The sequence below is a fragment of the Lontra canadensis genome, unplaced genomic scaffold (assembly GCF_010015895.1).
Source record: "Lontra canadensis isolate GAN:19392208 unplaced genomic scaffold, GSC_riverotter_1.0 scaffold41, whole genome shotgun sequence".
NCBI lineage: Eukaryota > Metazoa > Chordata > Mammalia > Carnivora > Mustelidae > Lontra > Lontra canadensis.
Genome location: NW_022631035.1, coordinates 15,865,895 through 15,875,937, shown reverse-complemented (window position 1 = coordinate 15,875,937; position 10,043 = coordinate 15,865,895). Strand labels below are relative to the sequence as shown.

Here is a 10,043-nt window from a genome sequence, read left to right as displayed (position 1 = left end):
GTTACCTATTTGCAATCTCCATTTGGATGGCTCAAATAATCTGTAACTTGTTTAAGTCTGAGCTCTTGATTTTCCTACTAAAACTCATTCCTTCCCAATGTCATTACAAGGCATCAACACTGTAATTCATTTGTCTTGTGATGTGTTTATCAAGCTTTCATATCAAGGTAGCACTGGCCTCATAGAATGAACTGTATTTTTCCTGCCTCTGTTTTCTAAGATAATCTGTGTAGAGTTGCTATTTTCTCTTTAAACATTTGAAATAATTAACCAAAGAAGCCATCCAGGCCTAGGCCTTTCTTTCTGAGAAAATTTCTAATAGTTTAATCAGTGTTCTTATTTGTTATAAAAAATAGTCTAACAGATAACCTATCAGTTGATGGTGAGCACTATAGTCATCACTTAACTTTCTGCAGAGCTTTACCTGTGATTGTGTATATGAGAATTTGAGAATATGAGAATAACTGTTTCTTCTTGATTCAGTTTTGGCAGTTTGTGTCCTTTTCAGGATCTATTTCATGTAAATTGTTTAATTTCTGGCATAGAGTTAATCATAGTATTCCCTTTATAGCCTTTAACTACTGTAAATTTAGAAGGTTATCCCTTCTTACATTACTAATATTAGTTATCTGTGTCATCTCCCTTTTTCTTGTCAGTCTAGGTTAGGATTTCCCAATTTTTGTGATGTTTGCAAAGACCAAACTTTTGGTTTTATTGATTTTCTCTGTCATTTTTCTATTATCTGTTGCTTTATATCCACTCTAATCTTTATTTTCTTCCTTCTGCTTATCTTTGCTTTGGCTTGCTTTTACTTTCCTAGATTAAGTAAAGCCATAATTATTGATTTGATCTAAGATAGTTATTTGAGATTATAAATTTTACTCTAAGAACCACCTTCACTGCATCCCATACATTTCATTTTCATTCAGATCAAAATATGTTCTAACTTCTCTTGTAATTTCCTCTTTGACCCATGGGTTATTTTGAAATGTGTTGTTTGATTTCAAAATATTTTTGAGTTTCTTAGATTTCCTTTGGTTGTTCATTTCTTTTTTTTTTTTAAGATTATTTATTTTGGGGGGGAGGGACAGAGGGAGAGAGAGGATTCCAAGCAGACTCAGGGCTTGATCTCATGACCCCGAGACCATGACCCTGAGATCATCACCTGAGCCAAAATCGAGAGTCAGAGACTTAATCCTCTGAACCACCCAGGCTTCCCTGGTTGTTCATTTCTAATTTAACTCTGTTATGGTCAGAGAACATACTTGGGATGATCTCAGTCCTTTAGATTGCTTTATGATTTAACATACAAAATAATCAAATGCTCTTTAGAGTCTCCAAAAGCTTTTATGAGTTATCCCCTTATAAATAAAGGATTCTATGATCAAAATGTGTGATTTAAACATTTTTAATATAATTTTTTAATATAATTCTAACATTTGAGTCATCTCAGGGTTGGCATGTGTTGGTTACCTTTTCGCTTGGTAATTGATCTCATTTTTCTTAGCTCTTTGTGTGTTAAATAATTCTGAATTATATCCTTAACCTAGTTGACTGTTACGTTGTATAGACCCTGAGTCCTGTTAAACTTCCTTGAACAACGTTCACTGTTTTTATTTTAGTAGATAATCAACTCACTGAGATTGAGAACACAAATTCCATCTCTTCTTCTCTGGATAATTCCAATCTCAGTTCACTCTTCAAAGCTTTGTTTTACTGCTTTGGGTCTATATCTTGCATGTGCCACTTGGGTTAGTCTGACATGGGCCCTGGTTTAACCTTAATTAAGTTCTCAAAGCCTTTGCTATAATACTTTGTGTCTGTCCCATGCATACACAATTCAAAAGTAAGTCCAAGAATTTGCAGATTCATATATAGAATTAGGGGGTCCCTTTCTCCATTTTTCTCTTCTCTCTGGAATTCCCCCATGTTTTCCAACCTGAAGGAGGGCCTCCTTTTCCAGGTTTCCCTGGCCAGGGGGATGGAGTTTTTTTTTATCAGAAGTTTAGCTTCCTACTCTGCCATGTTCTGAGACTGGGGCTCCACCCTCAGGACGAAGTCATTAGGGAAAAGAGAAAGAAAACCAAAAACAGAAGGCTTACCCCCTTGCCAGTCATTTGTGCAAGTTTTGGTTCTCCTATGTATTATCGTGTTGTTGCTTTCCATGTTTTCTTTAGAGTTTTTAGTCTAAGCATCATGAAAAATAAGCTGTAGAGGGCTGATAATGTCATGACAGAATCAGAACCAGCCTCCTATTTCATCATTTAAAAAATATATGTTCTTTCATATTTTGATAGGTGCATTAGGATACATCTTGTAATTGTTGTCAATCACGTAATAGAGTTATCACATACTTGTCATTGTGTCTGCATATGTGAACTTGCTTTTAGGTCATCATTGTGGCATATTACCACTTTAAGTTGTGTACTGTCGGTACCACATGTGTTGAGCTTAATTGCTGTTTAAAAACACATAAAAAAAAAAAGTCTCCAAAATTTTGCAGTATGGTTAACAATTGAACAGAAAGTTTTATATATAGGAAAAGCATGGAAATAGTGGCAAGGTATAAATTTGTTTTTAGTGAATAAAACAATGTATCATTGGAAGAATGATCACAATTCCATTTTTCCAAATTTTATTGCAAAGCTATAATGAAATACTTTTTGGACCTAAGGAAGGAACATGCCCACAAGTAAAGAATCTCTATTACCTGTTGTTAATGATACATATACAGAAGAACTTCCTGTGATACACTATATACTGCTGTTGAGGCAAAAGAAACTGCCAAATCCTTCAAAATAAGTGGAACAAAATTCGAAGCATCAAAAAGATGGGCATCAAACAGCAACTTGTCAAAATTTCTTATTAACTTTAATTGCACTAAAAAGAATGAAATACCTAGGAATAAACTTAACCAAAGAGGTAAAATATGCTTGGAAAAACTATGAAACATTGGTGAAAGAATTTGAAGATGACACAAAAAAAATGGAAAGATATTCCATACTCGGGGATTGGAAGAACAAAATTGTTAAAATGTCCATCCTACCCAAAGCAACCTACAAATCCAGTGCAATCCTTATCATGATACCAATAACATGTTCTACAAAACTAGGACAAATAATCCTAAAATTTGCATAGAACCACAAAAGACATAAATAACATAAAGACATAAAGTAATCTCAAGAAAGAAAAACAAAGCTGGAGATATCACAATTCCATTTTTCAAGGTATACTATAAAGCTATAGTCATCAAAACAGTATGGTACTGGCACAAAATAGACACCTGGCTCAATGGGACAGAATAGAGAGCCCAGAAATAAACCCCCTGATGATATGGTAATTAATCTATGAAAAAGGAGGCAAGAATATACAATGTGCAATGAATAGTCTTTTCAACAAATGGTATTGGGGAAATTGGACAGATTGAAACTAGACCACTTTCTAATACCATACACAAAAATAAACTCAAAATGGATTAAAAACCAAGGTGCCTGGGTAGTTCAGTCAATTAAGTGTCTGCCTGTGGCTCAGGTCATGATTCCAGGGTCCTGGGGTAGAGCCTGCACCAAGATCCCTGCTCAGCAGGGAGTCTGCTTGCCCCTCTCCCTTGCCCCCCCCCCCGGTCCCGCTCTCTCTCTCACTGCCTCTCTCTCTCTCTCTCTCTCTCTCTCTCAAATAAATAAAATCTTCTTAAAAATGGATTAAAACCTAAATATCAAACCTAAAATGATAAAAATCCTAGAAGAGAACACAGGTGGTAATCTCTCAGACATCTCTCGGACATCAGCCATAGCAGTATTTTTCTAGATATGTCTTCTAAGGCAAGGAAAACAAAAGCAAAAATAAACTATTAGGACTACACCAAAATAAAAGCTTTTGCACAGTAAAGGAAACCATCAATGAAATAAAAAGCCAACCTACCAAATGGGAGAGGATATTTGCAAATGATATATCCAATAAGGGGTTAGCATCCAAAGTATATAAAGAAGTTTTACAACTCAACACCAAAAAAACAATATAATGGCAGAGGATCTGAAAAGACACTTTCCCAAAGAAGATATAAGATAGCCAACAGACCCATGAAAAGGTCCTCAGTATCACTCATCATCAGAGAAATGCAAATCAAAACCACAGTGAAATATCTCACACTTGTCAGAATGGCTAAAATAAAAAACCTAAGAAATAAAAAGTGTTGGTGAGGTCATAGAGGAAAAGGAACTCTCACGCACATTGGTGGGAATATAAATTGATATAGCTACTGTGGAAAACAATATGGAGTTTCCTCAAGAAATTAGAAATAGAAATACTATAATAATAATAATATAATAAATCCAATAATTCTACTATTGGGTATTTACCCGAAGAAAATGAAAATGCTAATTCAAAAAGCTCTATGCACCAGTGATTCTGAGTTGAAAAGATGAACAGCAATTAAAAAGAATTAAGCTCTAAATATGAATTTATAGTAATTGCTAGTTTATTTCGCATATTCTTCTGTTTGCATAAGAGTATTTTAAAAATCTGTTTGAATCTAAACATCATTCAATAAATATAAAATAAACATTCTAAATGATAAGGAAAAAAGTAAGTAAATTTCCAGGCCTAGATGATTTTCATATTCTTATTGCAGTTTTTCATCTATCTTTTGAAGTAGGACACATGTATATTTAAAATACTTTGCTTAAGAATAACAGATATAGAGATGAGGGGGAGGAGTCAAGATGGCAGAGAAGTAGCAGGCTGAGACTACTTCAGGTAGCGGGAGATCAGCTAGATAGCTTATCTAAAGATTGCAAACACCTACAAATCCAACGGGAGATCGAAGAGAAGAACAGCAATTCTAGAAACAGAAAATCAACCACTTTCTGAAAGTTAGGACTGGCGGAGAAATGAATCCAAAGCGACGGGAAGATAGACCACGGGGGGAGGGGCCGGCTCCCGGCAAGCGGCGGAGCAACGGAGCACAAAATCAGGACTTTTAAAAGTCTGTTCCACTGAGGGACATCGCTCCAGAGGCTTAACTGGGGTGAAGTGCACGCGGGGCCAGCGTGGCCTCAGGTCCCGCAGGGTCACAGAAGGATCGGGGGTGTCTGAGTGTCGCAGAGCTTACAGGTATTAGAATGGGGAAGCCGGCTACAGAGACAGAGCCGAGGAGTGAGCTCTAAGCTCGGGTTTACCTTGAACCGGTCGCAGGCTCAGTGAGCTCGGAGCATGGCCTGAGGCCAGGGTGACGGGAGCAATTGGGCGCTGTTCCCTGAGGGCGCACTGAGGAGTGGGGCCCCAGACTCTCGGCTCCTCCAGCCGGAGACTGGGAGGCCGCCATCTTCATTCCTGTCCTCCGGACTCTACGGAAAGCGCTCAGGGAACAAAAGCTCCCGAAAGTGAACCGAGCGGATTACTCAGCCCGGCCCCTGGTAAGGGCGGTGCAACTCCACCTGGGGCAAAGACACTTGAGAATCACTACAACAGGCCCCTTCCCCAGAAGATCAACAAGAAATCCATCCAGGACCAAGTTCACCTACCAAGGAGTGCAGTTTCAATACCAAGGAGAGCAGCGGAATTCCAGAGGAGAAAGCAAAGCACGGAACTCATGGCTTTCTCCCCATGATTCTTTAGCCTTGCAGTTAATTTAATTTTTTTTTCTTTTTCAATTTTTTTTCTCTTCTTCTGCTAAATTTTTTTAACTTTTACCCTTTTCTTTTTTAACGTTTTTTAACTAGTTTATCTAATATATATATATTTATTTTTTCCATTTTATATTTTTTCATTATTGGTTTTCTTTTTTTGTTTCTTTTTTCTTTTTCTTTTTTTTTCTTTTCTTTTTTTCTTTCTGAACCTCTTTATATCCCCTTCCCCCCCCCCTCACGATTTGGGATCTCTTCTGATTTGGCTAAAGCATATTTTCCTGGGGTTGTTGCCGCACTTTTAGTATTTTACTTGTTCCTTCATATACTCTTATCTGGACAAAATGACAAGGCGGAAAAATTCACCACAAAAAAAAGAACAAGAGGCAGTACCAAAGGCTAGGGACCTAATCAATACAGACATTGGTAATATGTCAGATCTAGAGTTCAGAATGACGATTCTCAAGGTTCTAGCTGGGCTCGAAAAAGGCATGGAAGATATTAGAGAAACCCTCTCGGGAGATATAAAAGCCCTTTCTGGAGAAATAAAAGAACTAAAATCTAATCAAGTTGAAATCAAAAAAGCTATTAATGAGGTGCAATCAAAAATGGAGGCTCTCACTGCTAGGATAAATGAGGCAGAAGAAAGAATTAGCGATATAGAAGACCAAATGACAGAGAATAAAGAAGCTGAGCAAAAGAGGGACAAACAGCTACTGGACCACGAGGGCAGAATTCGAGAGATAAACGACACCATAAGATGAAACAACATTAGAATAATTGGGATTCCAGAAGAAGAAGAAAGAGAGAGGGGAGCAGAAGGTATATTGGAGAGAATTATTGGAGAGAATTTCCCCAATATGGCAAAGGGAACAAGCATCAAAATCCAGGAGGTTCAGAGAACCCTCCTCAAAATCAATAAGAATAGGTCCACACCCCATCACCTAATAGTCAAATTTACAAGTCTTAGTGACAAAGAGAAAATCCTGAAAGCAGCCCAGGAAAAGAAGTCTGTAACATACAATGGTAAACATATTAGATTGGCAGCAGACTTATCCACAGAGACCTGGCAGGCCAGAAAGAGCTGGCATGATATATTCAGAGTACTAAACGAGAAAAACATGCAGCCAAGAATACTATATCCAGCTAGGCTATCATTGAAAATAGAAGGAGAGATTAAAAGCTTCCAGGACAAACAAAAACTGAAAGAATTTGCAAACACCAAGCCAGCTCTACAGGAAATATTGAAAGGGGTCCTCTAAGCAAAGAGAGACCCTAAAAGTAGTAGATCAGAAAGGAACAGAAACAATATACAATAACAGTCACCTTACAGGCAATACAATGGCACTAAATTCATATCTCTCAATAGTTACCCTGAATGTTAATGGGCTAAATGCCCCAATCAAAAGACACAGGGTATCAGAATGGATAAAAAAACAAAACCCATCTATATGTTGCCTACAAGAAACTCATTTTAAACCCGAAGACACCTTCAGATTTAAAGTGAGGGGGTGGAAAAGAATGTACCATGCTAATGGACATCAGAAGAAAGCAGGAGTGGCAATCCTTATATCAGATCAATTAGATTTTAAGCCAAAGACTATAATAAGAGATGAGGAAGGACACTATATCATACTCAAAGGATCTGTCCAACAAGAAGATCTAACAGTTTTAAATATCTATGCCCCTAACGTGGGAGCAGCCAACTATATAAACCAATTAATAACAAAATCAAAGAAACACATCAACAATAATACAATAATAGTAGGGGACTTTAACACTCCCCTCACTGAAATGGACAGATCATCCAAGCAAAAGATCAACAAGGAAACAGAGGCATTAAATGACACACTGGACCAGATGGATATCACAGATATATTCAGAACATTTCATCCCAAAGCAACAGAATACACATTCTTCTCTAGTGCCCATGGAACATTCTCCAGAATAGATCACATCCTCGGTCCTAAATCAGGTCTCAACCGGTACCAAAAGATTGGGATCATTCCCTGCATATTTTCAGACCACAATGCTCTGAAGCTAGAACTCAATCACAAGAGGAAATTTGGAAAGAACCCAAATACATGGAGACTAAACAGCATCCTTCTAAAGATTGAATGGGTCAACCAGGAAATTAAAGAAGAATTGAAAAAATTCATGGAAACAAATGATAATGAAAACACAACGGTTCAAAATCTGTGGGACACAACAAAGGCAGTCCTGAGAGGAAAATATATAGCGGTACAAGCCTTTCTCAAGAAACAAGAAAGGTCTCAGGTACACAACCTAACCCTACACCTAAAGGAGCTGGAGAAAGAACAAGAAAGAAACCCTAAACCCAGCAGGAGAAGAGAAATCATAAAGATCAGAGCAGAAATCAATGAAATAGAAACCAAAAAAACAATAGAACAAATCAACGAAACTAGGAGCTGGTTCTTTGAAAGAATTAATAAGATTGATAAACCCCTGGCCAGACTTGTCAAAAAGAAAAGAGAAAGGACCCAAATAAATAAAATCATGAATGAAAGAGGAGAGATCACAACTAACACCAAAGAAATACAGACAATAATAAGAACATATTATGAGCAACTCTATGCCAACAAATTTGACAATCTGGAAGAAATGGATGCATTCCTAGAGACATATAAACTACCACAACTGAACCAGGAAGAAATAGAAAGCCTGAACAGACCCATAACAGTAAGGAGATTGAAACAGTCATCAAAAATCTCCAAACAAACAAAAGCCCAGGGCCAGATGGCTTCCCGGGGGAATTCTACCAAACATTTAAGGAAGAACTAATTCCTATTCTCCTGAAACTGTTCCAAAAACTAGAAATGGAAGGAAAACTTCCAAACTCCTTTTATGAGGCCAGCATCACCTTGATCCCAAAACCAGACAAGGATCCCATCAAAAAAGAGAACTACAGACCAATATCCTTGATGAACACAGATGCAAAAATTCTCACCAAAATACTAGCCAATAGGATTCAACAGTACATTAAAAGGATTATTCACCACGACCAAGTGGGATTTATTCCAGGGCTGCAAGGTTGGTTCAACATCCGCAAATCAATCAATGTGATACAACACATTAATAAAAGAAAGAACAAGAACCATATGATACTCTCCATAGATGCTGAAAAAGCATTTGACAAAGTACAGCATCCCTTCCTGATCAAAACTCTTCAAAGTGTAGGGATAGAGGGCACATACCTCAATATTATCAAAGCCATCTATGAAAAACCCATCGCAAATATCATTCTCAATGGAGAAAAACTGAAAGCATTTCCACTAAGGTCAGGAACACAGCAGGGATGTCCGTTATCACCACTGCTATTCAACATAGTACTAGAAGTCCTAGCCTCAGCAATCAGACAACAAAAAAGAAATTAAAGGCATCCAAATCGGCAAAGAAGAAGTCAAACGATCACTCTTCGCAGATGATATGATACTATATGTGGAAAACCCAAAAGACTCCACTCCAAAACTGCTAGAACTGGTACAGGAATTCAGTAAAGTGTCAGGATAGAAAATCAATGCACAGAAATCAGTTGCATTTCTCTACACCAACAAGACAGAAGAAAGAGTAATTAAGGAGTCAATCCCATTTACAATTGCACCCAAAACTATAAGATACCTAGGAATAAACCTAACCCAAGAGACTAAGAATCTATACACAGAAAACTATAAAGTACTCATGAAAGAAATTGAGGAAGACACAAAGAAATGGAAAAATGTTCCATGCTCCTGGATTGGAAGAATAAATATTGTGAAAATGTCTATGCTACCTAAAGCAATCTACACATTTAATGCAATTCCTATCAAAGTACCATCCATTTTTTTCAAAGAAATGGAAAAATAATCCTAAAATTTATATGGAACCAGAAAAGACCTCGAATAGCCAAAGGAATATTGAAAAAGAAAGCCAAAGTTGGTGGCATCACAATTCCAGACTTCAAGCTCTACTACAAAGCTGTCATCATCAAGACAGCATGGTACTGGCACAAAAACAGACACATAGATCAATGGAACAGAATAGAGAGCCCAGAAATAGACCCTCAACTCTATGGTCAACTAATCTTCGACAAAGCAGGAAAGAATGTCCAATGGAAAAAAGACAGCCTCTTCAATAAATGGTGTTGGGAAAATTGGACAGCCACATGCAGAAAAATGAAATTGGATCATTTCCTTACACCACACACAAAAATAGACTCAAAATGGATGAAGGACCTCAATGTGAGAAAGGAATCCATCAAAATCCTTGAAGAGAACACAGGCAGCAACCTCTTCGACCTCAGCCGCAGCAACATCTTCCTAGGGACATCGCCCAAGGCAAGGGAAGCAAGGGCAAAAATGAACTATTGGGATTTTATCAAGATCAAAAGCTTTTGCACAGCAAAGGAAACCATTCACAAAA

General features: G+C 37.5%; 1 protein-coding gene across 1 annotated transcript in view; it reads left to right on the top strand.

Moving 5' to 3' along the window:
* The first annotated feature begins 361 nt into the window (after positions 1–361).
* Positions 362–10,043, top strand: part of LOC116875477 — an 86,924-nt gene continuing 77,242 nt past the window's right edge. The window contains exon 1 of the mRNA XM_032871037.1: positions 362–382. The gene's annotated coding sequence lies outside the window, so the exon portion shown is untranslated. The remainder of the gene's footprint in view (positions 383–10,043) is intronic.